Source organism: Aythya ferina (assembly GCF_964211825.1).
Source record: "Aythya ferina genome assembly, chromosome: 3".
Classification (NCBI taxonomy): Eukaryota; Metazoa; Chordata; class Aves; order Anseriformes; family Anatidae; genus Aythya; species Aythya ferina.
Genome location: NC_140298.1, coordinates 105,772,270 through 105,784,600, shown reverse-complemented (window position 1 = coordinate 105,784,600; position 12,331 = coordinate 105,772,270). Strand labels below are relative to the sequence as shown.

Sequence of the window (12,331 nt, the reverse complement as noted above, 5' to 3'; positions counted from 1 at the left end):
GCATAACTGTTACAATTATTGTCAGGTTAACAGTTCTACTGCTTTTGGGAAGAGTCAAATATAGTCATGTATACAAGTGAACTTACTGGAGGCCCAGCTTCCTTCCCAGTAAAATCCTTCAAAATATATAAGAATCCTCACCACTGAGTACATCCAGTCCCTTTGCTTAACCCTGTAGGAACAAGGATGTCATGCAGCACAGGCCTTAAAGGCAATTGGAAACGATCCATGTGAGTGGGAAATCACACAAACCCTTTCTAGCATCAGGCTGAGAACCTCAGTCCTAGCTCAGATCAGCAAAACCAGGAGATTAGTCATGCTGTCTTAATGCAAATAATTGCAGCCCTTGCTTACATTTTCCATGGCAATGCTCATCTTTTGTGAGATAATGCCTTTAAACACTACCCAGCACAAGCTTCCCTGAGCTTTAGCTGACTCCCTCAATCCCAGCAGTGTTAATCCATGATTAACTCCTAGATCTGCTCACAGGTCTGTTCTTTAAACCTCAGAAAATGTAATTCATCTTGACTGCTCCTTAATATTGTGTTCTCCTACTCCCCCTTCCTTCTGTGGTGGTTTTACTCAGGTGGGCAGCCGAGCTCCACCACAACCGCTCTCTCACTCCCCCTCTCCTCAAAGAGGAAGGGGGAGAAAATACAACACAGAGAACTCGAGGTTTGAGATAAGAAAGGTTTAATTAAAGGGAAAGGGAATGGGAGGAAAAAAAAAAAAAAAAACAGAGACAAAAGAAGCAATCAGTCCGCGCGGAAGCACAGAGAGAGGAAAAATTATTCTCTACTTCCCATCAGCGAGCGGTGTTCGGCCACGTCCTGGGAAGCAGGGCCTCAAACGCGTAGTGGTTGTTCAGGAGGAACAGCCCCCTCCCCCACGAGAGCCCCCCCTTTTATTGCTGAGTGTGACATCAGGTGTTATGGAATATCCCTTTGGTTGGTTTAGGTCAGCTGCCCCAGCAATGTCCCCTCCCCATCACTTGCCCACCCCCAGTCTGCTGGCTCTTGGGGGCTTGGAAGGAGTCCTGATGCTGTGCCAGCACTATGCAGCAATAGACACAACACTGGAGTGATATCAGTGCTGTTCCAGCTACGAGTGCAGAGTACAGCACTGTGTGGGCTGCTGCAGGGAAAAGGTGACTCCAGCTCAGACAGACCCAACACACCTTCACAGCTTTAGGCATTACTCTGCCTTCCTTCCTTCCTTGCTGGCCCACAGATGCACCAGCAAATAAATATCCAACGTGCAAGCAGGAACATCCTTCCTGTACTGCTAGCAGTTGGAAATTGGCCCAATATTTTCTAATCAGGGTAATGGACAGACTATAAAGACTCAGAACATAACTCCATAGTTTTGATTAAGTTTTAGATCCAAAAAGTAATCTCACTGTGAGCTTTAATTTTCAAAATAAGAAATCACTTTATGAAAAATTTGTTTTAAATGGACTCTCATAAATGTGAGATATGCTAAAACAACAAATAAATTTTGAAAAAAAAATAATAATAAAAATCTACATTTAACAATGACATATTGGATTTAAAAAAAAAAAAAAAAAAAAAAAAAAAACCCTACACACTTCAGCAATTTTCACATGAAAGAGTCATATAGGAACCAAGTAACCTCACCCTGTTAGGGACAGGCTGGGCAAACATATATTTCAGCTTCTGTTCTATAATTCTCTGATAGGGCTTAAAAAATGAAATGTTCATTGGCTCCCTCATCATATATAAACACGAGCCACTACTTCTTTTTAATTTTACCCCAGTGTCAAAATATTTATGCATGAAGAAAACATTTGAATAGAAAAGACATCTTTTCACAGACAGGAAAAAAATAAGTGAATGCCTCTGTTCTTATCACAGTGAGCAGCTGGGAAAAATAGAGCAATGAAAAAATAGGGAGACATAAAGATCATGGAAACAATAGAAATAGAGAATGCAGTAGGGAGGAAGAGAACAAATAAGTCCCAAGAGAAAGAGAGTTCACACAAATCAATATGGAAAGTTCTGGCCCAGGTCTCATTACACAGGATGGTTGACTGAGGAATTGAATTAAAGTTTGCTAAGGTGACTAGGGATACAAAAAAGAATTGCTTTACAGTGTCAGGAGCCTTTGCTTGCACATTTTCTGATGAACACCATCTTCAACAATCTTAGATTTTGCTGTAGTAAATTCAGTGTGTGCCAGGAATAAAGCAACTGGGAGTAACAAAAGAAATCCAGGTATAGTTTTCATTTTAAGTGTTTCTTCCTTGTTGAAAGAAAATACAAAGAGAATCTCACTTCCTTCTGTCACAATATTTCTTCCTCATATTATTTTATCTATAATCTACCTGCATAAAATACAATACAATTGAGTCAATTTTAACAAGGAGAATGTAAGAAAAATGGAAAAATGTATTTAAAAAGCGTATCACACAACTGGAAAAAGGATTCAAAATTATATGACAAAAGTAAGGGATATGTTTAAAATAGGAGAAAATTAAAATAATGTGCAAGTTTGATTAGAAAACAGTATCAAAAATAAGTGTGATCACCCTGGAGCATGTCCAGAGAAGAGCTATGAAGCTGGTGAAGGGCCTGGAACACAAGTCCTGTGAGGAGTGGCTGAGGGAACTGGTGCTATTTAGTGGGGAGAAGAGAAGGCTCAGGGGAGGCCTTATTGGTCTCTACAACTACCTGAAAGGAAGGTGTGGGGAGCTGGGGGTCAGCCTCTTCTGACAGGTAACTAGTGATAGGACTAGAGGCAATGTCCTCAAGTTGTGCTGAGGGAGGTTTAGGTTGGAAATTAGGAGACATTTCTTCTCAGAAAGAGCAGTCGGGGGTTGGAACAGGTTGCCCAAGGAGGTGGTGGAGTCACCATCCCTTGGGGTGTGTAAGGAAAGGCAGGATGTGGTGCTTATGGATATGGTTTAGTGGGTGATATTGGTGGTTGAGAGGCGGTTGGACCAGATGATCTTGGAGGTTTTATTCAACCTTAATGATTTTGTGTTTTGAATAAGGGTACTAAACAATCCCATTAATTTTAAAAATAGAACTCTACTTCCATCACTTGTTAGTTTTAGCATAACTACAGAATCATGTACCCATTGCATATTTAGACAACATGTACATTACTTTTTCTTCCTGGAAAAGTCAAGCTGATGTAAAGACCCTGTTTACCTGAGCTTAGATTGCTCTGGCAATCAAGAATTGGGATGCAGTTCCAACTGTCTCTGTCACTTCTTTTTCTAGCTCAGAAGGCCACCAAAAGTCAAATGTGATCCTTAAATGTAGATAAATGTTAAACCCTTGGAGTCATGATTAAAATCAGGCCTAATTCATCCATGTTTCAACACAAGTTTAAGAAAAAAAATCTCTAGATGCTATTGTGTTATATATGGTCCCTTTACTTTAAAGATACAAATTTGCTCCTAATTAGAAAATTGGTAACTTTTTTGTGTGCATGTGTGATGGAGATTCCTGGATCAATAAATTAATACTCTGTAATTCTGAAATATATCAGTGCAACCATGAGTAGGACCTGCATAATAATCACAACAAAATATGATATTTAATGTATATACAATGCCTATTATTGCAGATTATATATATATATATGATTTTTATTTTTTTTCATGTTTATCTAATTGTTCCCACTGAAGTCAATGGTAAAGCTATTGAACTAAAAGTGAAAGGTGTTTGGACAATGCTTAGTATCAGAGAAATATACTGTGTTACATGTGGTCTCTTTCAACATTAATATTTAACATGTCTTCTCAAAACCCTCTGCAGCAAGGAGTAGACAAAAGGCTGTTTGTGACTTGAACTCTAATGGAATTAAAGTGCATATTACTGTAATAAATTCTTACTACACGTTCAAGTGCAAGACACTGTGATAAAGTACACAAACAGACATCATAGTACCACAAGTCTTCTTTTTGTCACAATGTCTTACAATAATACTATTATTTACATAAAAAAAAAGCAAGAGAGGATTAAAGATCTTGGAGTCCACCATTTGGATGTGTTGTTTAAGCAATGGTTATCCTCATTTTTTCCTCTCCTGATTTGTAGGAGATGGACCATAATCATCCACACTGCACTGGAAGTAAAGCTAGGAGTCCACTCTTCTCAGAAAAACTTCTGCTTACATGGGAAAGAATGTTAGAAGGGAGTTTGAAAACAAATATATTCTATCACAGTAAATCACATCACAAATGTCAGAGTTATAATTGTAAGAATTTCATTGTAAGAAAGAATTGTAAGTTTTCATTAACTCGAATCTTGATTTTTGAGTTAGTGATGTAAGTTCAGAATATGTATTAGCAACAAGAAGGAACGAAATATTTTTCTGTAGCTGATTTTTTTTATCAGCTACAGATAACTTTCACGTTTTTATTTTTATTTTTTTAATCATCAGGCTTCCACTGATAGGAATACTCATCATAGAAATACTCCCATAGGATACTCATCTTGCCTACAGCTTGTCTTCCAGAATTGGTCTTAGTTACTTCCCTGAAATTCTTTCCTATGCCTCCTGTCCTTTCTTACACATTAACTCCCACGATACACTTAAACATTCCAACATACTTTGATCTTCATACTGAGTTTTAGCAAGCTAAGTCTTTTTGTTTTCCATGCTCCTCAACCGTTTTTCAGGATTTTTTTAGTTTTACTTAAACAAAACAAAAAAAACCCTTTGACAACTGCCTTGTTTGTCTTTGGGTAAAACTGGAAAAAAATAAAGGAAAGAAAGCAGGTTTCTAGTTAGAAGGATCAATATCAAAGACACTTGTGATCAAAACATATGTGACCCATGAGGAGAGAGAAGAGACAGGACAGTAACCCACTGAAGAGTGCAAGCTGAGCACCAGAAAAGATACATTTGCAAGCAAGTCTATTCCTTCTGCAGTCATACCATTGACAGTGTCTCAATTATTTAACTTAATTATTTAAAACATTAATAAAGACAAACCATAAACCTGCAAAAGTGTTAGGACTTGAGTTCTTGCTTCCTGCCACCCCATTCCCCACCCCCCCTCCATTTTTTGCTGCAGAACTTCATGCCTTTCTACCTCCCCAAGCTTCATCTAAGTTGTCCTAGGCTTTCATAACACAAGATGAAATGGGGTTCCCTCAGTTTTGTATCAATTATAACCTCTGACAATAACATGTGGAAGAACAACTGATGTTGGCTGTCACTATGAATGGAACATTAAAATGTTGCTTTTAATTTCCTTACAGCTCTTGAAAGTCCCAAACAACATCTTCTTGTTTAGCCCTAGTAGATACAACTCACAAAACTATACAGCAGCCTGGAAATTGTCAGTAACAGGCAACAACATCAACTGGCTAAGTCAACATCACTTCCATTTATCATTCAGAAAATGGAGGTGGAAGCAAAGAGGATTATCTTCTCTAGCAATATAATATCAGTAATCTGAACTCAGCATTCTAGACACCTAACTCAATTGATTTTGTCCATCCATTTCTGTCCTACATGAGATGCCCCTCAGAATTTACAGGTTATATATACAGCAAACATAACTTCAAAACACTGTAGAACAATTTGAGATGAACTGGTGTGACCTAAAAATAATAACTAGGCAATTATATATTGTAGTGAGTTTAAGTGGCAAGGTTTTGGTACCTACAGGGATGATTTCTGTAAGAAGAATCCAGAAGCTGCCCCATGTTAGGTATTTCCTCCTTTCCATTTGAGGAGGGGGAGTGAGAGAGCAGTTGTGGTGGAGCTCAGCTGACCACCTGAGTAAAAGCACCACATATCTATATAGTTTTAGTACTTATGATGTGCATTCTTTTACTTACCCGTAGTAATACATTTCTAACTTCAGTGGTAGCCACTGTCTTATTAACGCAGCATGGACCAAGAGGCTGCTTACAGCCTGCCAAGATATCTCCAAAATGCAGTCCTGCCCCCTTTCCAGTAAAGTTCAATCCAAGAAACACCAGAGCAAAACCACTACCACCTTACAAAAGAAGTCATTTATTCCCTTGATAGTATATATATATATATAGAATCTTGTTTACCTCATTTATCTCATTTCTTAGTATAGCCTCTTGAACCCAGACAGCATCAGTTTCTGAACCACAGGCTTCAAAGTAGCGAGCAAACATCAGCCAAAGAATTTGTCTGTAGTAAGCCAACACAGTGATGAGAATCAACACTCCTGCCTTCCTCCTTGCTGTTTCCTAGATCTGTCACTGGCCTCAGCCAGCAGTTCAGTACAGATATTGCTAAACACTTCAAGAAACACCTCAGCATCCCTCCCTCCCTGAATCCCATTTGATTTACAGAGTTTCAGTTATCTTTAGTTTACTTTGCACTTTCCTTTCTTGCAGCAGTATTGGTTAACTACTGCAGTTTCTGCTTTCCTTCAGAGAAACAGGCATACCCTAACAGACTGAACTAGAGATTTATCCCAAGTAGCATCTTTGCACCCAATGGCTGCACTAAACCTGAGGACTTTTTAGAAAAAAAAAAAAAAAAAAAAAAAAAAAAAAAAAAAAAAAGTAATAATAATAACAAAAAAGCTGTAAAACTATTTAAAACTATTGACATCACGGAGTCAAACCCCTTTACAGAGATTTTATTTAATCAGATTGCCCGATACCGTGTGGCACCACGAGGTGGCAGGACAAAACCACGGTCGGGGCTGCAGAGCAGGGATGCTCAGGCAGCCGGCACTGTCCCCGGCTCGGCCTGGCAGCTTCCACCGGTAGCTTCTTTACAGGTAGGAGGAGAAACAGGCGTCAAAGCCCTTTAGCACCTACTTGCTCTTCAGCTCAGGGATGCACAGAATTTCTCAGGAGGAAAAATCGTGGGAGAAGGAGAAAGGAGTAAAAAGTTACAAGACCAATATGACATTTCGTAAGTTCACTTAAACACATTTTACATCAACAAAATGATGAGACTGAAAGTTAGAGGCTATTAGTCTTCAGAAAAACAACCCTACCTTCTGTACTTGCCCCCATGTCTTTTTTTTTTTTTTTTTTTCTTTCAGCAGAGTCCATCTTTTTTCCTACTGAGCTGAATCTATTTTAAAAGTCAGCTAACACTACACCTGCATGCCTTCCTCCACCCAAGCAAACACAGCTGTTTTCTCAGGGCTTTAAAGTACCCATATGTTTTATTACAATGTGATAACCTTGACAATAAATATTCTTCAATCACATTTATAACATTGCTGCCACATACGATTGGAATGTTGAAATGGCTCTGTGATGGGGGAACAGGTTGATTGCCCAATGCCCAATTTGCCCAATGCCCAAATTGCCCAATGTGGTCACCTCTCAGCTTTCAGCACTGTGGGAGGACTTAGTTCTCACCCCAGATGACAGAATTCCTTCATTTACAGCATTATCCAAAAGGGATTCCCTGCTGTGGGTTCCTACTGCAGAAAATTACCATGACAGCACTGACCATTTCTTTCATCTGACCTATTGTGTCTCGTAACAAAATGCACAATCCAATGCTTTTAATGCAAAACCCAACTGTTACTCTTTTTACGTATAGAGTAACACACATGGAATTTAACTTTTGCTAAATTATTTCTAGAGAAGAATGAAGGTTAGGTGTTGTATAAACAAAGGATAAATGGTTACCGATGGAGGCAGAATAATTTAGCACTATGCTTTCAACTGGTTTCATAATTTGAAATTCCACCATTATTATATTACTAAATATCTTCATTTGGTGAACTAAATCCCTTTTTTGATGAGCCTTATTATCCAGGAAAGGACCTAGCTGCATTTAAATGGAAGAGGACTTCAGGACAAATGCAGGAGATCACAAAACAGGTAGCTAGGTCATAAGGCTTTCCTGTAACAGAGGGGATGATTAGAGGTCAGAAATTCAAGAAATCATTTAGTGCAGAAGGCTATGCACATCAGACTTAACTATCTAGCTGCTTCATTCAGGCAGAGCAAGAATAGCATGTGGGATCCAGGTGCAGATTGATTAAGCAATCAGTTGCAAATCTGACTCATGTGCAGTCAATAGTAGCACAAGGGTTTTCAAGCATTTTGCAAATTGTTTAGCTGGACGGTCATTTTACTGTTATGGATCAGAAATGACAGATTGCAAGTGACTAATTTACAGGGTGACATCCTTTCCTGGAGTACAAGGAAGCTGTTCACAAAGGGGAAATACATGACTAATTATTTCCCCCATCTGCATTTTGCTGAATCTAAAGGATGATTTGCTCAGCCTCATTTTATAGGGGCTAATTGTGACCCAAATGATGTAATCTAAGTGAGCAAATAGTCCCTAAGCTGTACAGGACATAGGGGAAGCTGTACATTTTCTACGCATTGCTCATACGGCATTTGTAAACTGACGCTAGGAAAATTTTGAGTTACTGAGTAAAGATGCAGGCAGTAAATATGCATCTGTACTTTTTACTCTCCAACTAAATTTTCAGTTTGTTTGTTTTTAGTTTCTGTCCTCAAATTCAGACCTTTCCAAAATACATACTTGATCCATAACATTTCATAATAACAGATTTCTCCTCCCCCTAAGAGCACAGGAAAAATAAAGTTGCCTGGTCCTTTTCTGAAAAAGAGGCAAGTCCCATTCTATCAATATGTTCCAATACCCCATGCTTTCCGGTCAACAGGGAAAAGTAGATAGGCAACTACATATGTATTTAAACCCTTTGGTAAAAGTGATCAAACATGAGATCACAATTCCTTGAAAGTTGCAGTTTGCAGAGGCTGAAAGATGGATAGGTATGATCATTTAGCAGCCAGTTGGCCTGATATTTTTGTCTGCAAAGGACACATTCCACTTTGGGGGCCAAATAGGCAGCTTGCTCTTCTCCTGTGTAAGTGAAATGAGGCTATGGATACCACAGTCTGCCAGAAATCATTGCTTAATTAGAAATACAGAGCTGTGAGGAGAGAGTATAGGTAACCATATGTCTGAGAAGCAGGGCTGAAAGAAAGAACAGGGATAGATAGACACAAATAGGAATGGCTAGTATGAGTGGGCTGGAGTAGAGAAGGAAATTGGATGAAGAGTAAAACTACCATCACTGCAACATACATTTTTCTCTGGATCCTGGTCCTTTGAATGTTCTTATCCTTCTGCTACCATCACATAACTGGAACACTGACAACAAAAAGAAAGATTTTCTCCTCTGAAGGAAAGAACAACCTACTAATGCCAACAGTTAGTCTGTTTACTCAAGTGAGCAATTTATTTACTCAGATCTATTTACTCAAGTGACACAATTCCAGGCTGTCAGAATGACTTCAGCTAAGCAGTTCTCTGTCAGAAAATATAACTCCATCAAAATCAAAATACTTCAGAATTCAATTGCTTTGGTACTGCATTCCCAATGAAAGAAAGCTCACCAAGTCAAAGCATCTGATTTTTTCCATTTCATGAACAAAAAGGAGGGATAGAAATGAAGTATTTCAGTCTTACAGAATTAAAATGCCCTGATAGATAGATAGATATCTATTTTAGGAATAATATTTTGGAGTGTGTTTGAAACTGAAATTAAAATAAATTTCAACATCATGGTGGAAAAACAAACAAAAAAACAATGAACGCTCCTCTTTTTCTAGCTCTGTGATGTATATTATTTGATGTGGGAGAGGGTTGTTTTTTTGTTTTGGTTGCTAGTTTTTGTTTTTCCAGAGGACCATCACTTAATACAATATATTTAGGTCAGAGGTTGGACTCGATGATCTTGAGGTCTCTTCCAACCTAGAAATTCTGTGATTCTGTGATAAAGAGTATGCTAGGAAATAACTTATGGTCTTTTCTCTCTGCTTTATATTTGTTCCTTTTCAGCAGGCTGTTATACAGAAATGATGACACAGGTGGAAAACGCTTTTTCCTTCTTTCAGTGGGGTCTGCAGAGGAATCAGGAAAAAATTAAAGCTCTGTTCCCCCTGTGAATGCAGGGAGGGGAGGCAGCCATGATTCAGCTTTCTCTACCTTCTACTTTGACACCAGAAGCTGGACTACACCCTCCAATAATTGTGTTTTGAAGGCATAGCTACTGCATTCCTAGCAGCTCACAAAGAAAGACTGCTTCTGTGCTTCTTCTCCAGATACACACCTGTCTGAAGCCATCCTATAGTCTATGCCAAAACAGACCTGTCACCCTTCTCGTGCTGTTCCTGTGATATCCCAGTGCAAGCCTTTTGGTAGAAGGTTCACACACTGTGATACAAACACTGCCCTTGATCTGTTCAGAATGTGTTGGTTCTTATGGCGATAACTTTGCTGGTTCCACCTGTTAAATCATATTAAAAGACAGCTAAAACCACATTGTTATTCTGGATATTACTTATCCATCCAAACAATGCCAGCATTTGCCACAGAGATAGTTTTCTCAGTCTCAGGATGGATTGACAATGAGAAAATCAATGATCCAAGATGCTGCTAATAGGAAAAATATGGGAAAACTTACTTTTCAAGACGTAGAAAAAAATATCAAGAGCTCTCAGTGAGTAATGTATGTTCTCCCTTAGCAAGAAGAGCTAAAAAGACAGAAGACAGCAATTTCCTTCATTTTGGGAGAGCTAATCTGTTGTTGAACTCTCCTGTCCAGCAATGATTTCTTTCCCCAAGCACCACAGTGTCTAAGCAACCCTTCTCTCTGAAAGGTAGCTAGGGGCAGGTGTTTCCAGTGGATTTCTGTATCAAAGCCTATGCTTTTCTGTGCTCTGTCTTAGCACACTGAGACCCATGTTGCTCTGGTCTGTACTGTGAAAGCTTACAAAACAGATAGATCGAGAGAAAAGCATAAACTTTTCCAGACACTTGAACTTGATAGAAGTTTGTTTGCCAAGAGCAATGCCTTCTTCCTCAATTATATTTATGGCAGCATTTGCGTGAAGACAGAAAAATAAACACATTATTCCTCTTCTTTCTCAATGCATTTTCTCTGCAAATACACTTTGGCTTCCCCAAGGATACTAAAGAGGCCTTCCTTTTGCTTCCTTCTGGTGTAAGCTGAAACTCATTTCACTGAAGAAGTATGAAGCAATGCCAAAATAAGAGAAGAGAAATCACAGGCAACTGTGTGCTGTGGTGGAGGAACTTGTAGAAGCTTCATATTCAGCAGGAAAAATGACAGTGTTAGTACTTGCCTCAGCTAAGTAGATTACCAAATGTTCTGAATCTCCAATTTAAATCCATCAATCATTTTAGTTATTATTCTAGATTTAAACTAGTGGAGCTAAGAACAAAATCAGTCCTTTGTTTTTAAGGCAGCTGTTAAATATATGAAGCATACAGCAGGCTTCCTCGTGCAAATAAATAAATAAATAAATAGACCTACACATACATCACACCACTGCTAGCAAACGTACAACTAGAAAATCTCAGCATTCATTATGGAGGCACGAATTATCATAGCTCTTTTGTCATCGACTGAGCTGTACCAAATTGACTACACTTTACAAGGCAGCCAGTTCATCAGTTTGTCTGATAAATCTTCCTTGGAAAACCCACAAAAGAACAAGAGCTTAGACAAATGCTTTCTAAAACACAAAAGTGAGGTAGGCACCTAAATTTAATCATCTGTGCACATGGTGTCCCTAGTTTTCCTGCGTTACTGGGAATTGCCAGCAGCTTAGATTGCATTTTCACACTAAGTTATTTCTTAGGTATTCAGTTACACTTAAATAAGTCTGATACAAACTTTATTGGATGGTGGATACAATCAGATCCTGTCCTGGTTTGAATAAGCTGAATGGCTTCTCAGTTGCTTTTGTTATATGTTTTTCCCTGCATGAAAAATTTTGTCTTTCACCTAGAGAAAGATAGGCAAACTGTGCTGTGTTTAACAAACATACTGCAGACTTGTATAAGGAAGTATACAGGTCTCATCTGGGAACCATTATGCATTGATTAAATTTTAAGTAATTTCAACCTAAGGCTTACAATTTTTTCTTGTTTGTTTGAGTTGGCTACCAAGATTGATCACCTTGGAGAAATGAATCATAACAATAGCAAATCCTAAGACAGACCATTCAATTAGACCTGCTGCTCTCATTAAGAGTTAGTTTTACCTTATAAGAGAGAACAGTGGAAAATATAAAACATCTGTGGAGTATATCAAGCAACTGACCATATATAAAGCATTTATCCGCAAATCACCTATTATATCTGTAGGACAGTAGCACATGAATGGCTTGTTTGTGAATGGTAAGGACTCTCATTTCTTATTTTTCATCTTCTATTGTGCACATCCATATCATCCATCCCCCATCCTTCCCCTCTTCCACTTATTTCAACATGCCCCATCACTCCGACCCCTCATCCCATCCCATCTCTATACAGTTTCTATGCTCAG

The 12,331-nt window shown here is 38.6% G+C and overlaps 1 long non-coding RNA gene across 1 annotated transcript; it reads right to left on the bottom strand.

Moving 5' to 3' along the window:
• Positions 1–3,137: 3,137 nt before the first annotated feature.
• Positions 3,138–9,114, bottom strand: LOC311434690. The gene is made up of 3 exons (XR_014691648.1): positions 6,629–9,114; positions 6,045–6,147; positions 3,138–4,136 (listed from the first exon to the last, which is right to left on the bottom strand). It is a non-coding gene; the product is annotated as an uncharacterized lncRNA (long non-coding RNA).
• Positions 9,115–12,331: the final 3,217 nt, after the last annotated feature.